This window comes from Aplysia californica, unplaced genomic scaffold, assembly GCF_000002075.1.
Source record: "Aplysia californica isolate F4 #8 unplaced genomic scaffold, AplCal3.0 scaffold00776, whole genome shotgun sequence".
NCBI classification, from domain to species: domain Eukaryota; kingdom Metazoa; phylum Mollusca; class Gastropoda; order Aplysiida; family Aplysiidae; genus Aplysia; species Aplysia californica.
In genome coordinates, this window is record NW_004798046.1 from 302,201 (window position 1) to 303,758 (window position 1,558).

Genomic DNA, 1,558 nt, shown 5'->3' on the forward strand with positions numbered 1-1,558 from the left:
ACAACAGCAACAACAACAACAACAAGACAACGAAACAACAGAGGAAATGTTGCTTATTTATCGTTGGATGTAAAACGGTTTTGTTTCTTCTTCTGACATAATACTAAGACAATCAATTCATATTACATTGTCAAACTTGAGAATAAAGAAGAATACTATCAAAAGTCATTGCCAAAGAGCCCTTTTATTTTTCTTAAATCTAGCCGTCCTGTATTTGGTAGCTTTTAAGCACAAGGGGGCAGTTTAAAAAAATGCTGTTTTGAAAAAATCGAAGGTTAAGTTTTCGCCCGTTGTTCAATTTCTTTAAAAGACAAGGAAAGTTTTCTCTATTGCCAAACAAATATACACACCAATGAAACCAAACTTCTCCTATAGGTAGGGCAATACCCACTTTTGATGTAGGTCAAGATTTCTGGAAACTCCCGAAATCTGGGTTAGCCCGCTTGTCCTTAAAGGCGACCATTTGTGAAGCGTGTTGATAAAATCAGTTACCTCTCGCAATCAAAGATGGAGATATTAGCCAAAAATTGACAAAAGGGTCATATTTGTCAATTCTAAACCAAAGCCATTCTCTTCAAATTTTACATGTCTTTAATAATTTCATACTAATAAATTGTAACAACTCAACCTATAAATTTTTAATGCATCTATTTCCGTCGGGCTAGAATCCGAGAAGTAACTCATATTGTCAGCACGCTTCACATAAATTGACTATTGAAACAGTCAACTCACCTTCAGCACTCACATCATGCAGGAAAATTCCAGATCTGACGAGTTGACCTCCGAGACGCACAAGTCAAAATGACGGAAAGTTTTACGCTTCATTCCACACCAGCACGGGTAGAGCTGATGTGACTGACTGACAGACGGACAAACGGACGGCGTGAGCTCAAGAGACAGTTATTGTTGTGTGCTTGTCTTGTGCGTTGAGCTGCTCACGCACAGATTAATGCGCGGACGACGAGGTGGCGGAATGGGCAGAAGTTAATATTCGGAGACGTCTCCGGGCAAGCACCCAGGAACTAAATATTCGGAGACGCACTTCCGCACACAGATGCACTGCTTTGGGAGGTCAAACTGCGTATTGTTTGCTGCAGATCACACATATAGCCACTAAAACTGTCGCAAATAAATTATTTTCAAGAAAATTTCAAACCTAACAGCAAAATATCAAACTATGTGTTAAAACATGAGACACCCCCCCCCTTCCTTCTGTAACCCTCCAGACATTTGTACTTGGTCTAGAGGCAGAAAGCTATATTTTGATTGGTCTATCTCCGTCGGAGACGTCTCCGGATAGATACTGCGGGCGAAATGGGACAACTGTATTGACGTACGAGGCGGTGTTTGTCTGTCCTTGATGAGTGCAAGAAAACGGAGACAGGTAGACAGGTAGAAAGTTGGGGTTACATTTGAAAATGAAAGAAGAAATGGTATATCGTAAACAGAAAGCTTAAAGAGAATTGGACGAGGGGAAAGAGAGAGGGGGAGAGGGAGAGAGGGGGAAAGTCAGACGGGGAGAGGGAGAAGGAGGTGGAGAGAGAGAGAGAGAGAGAGA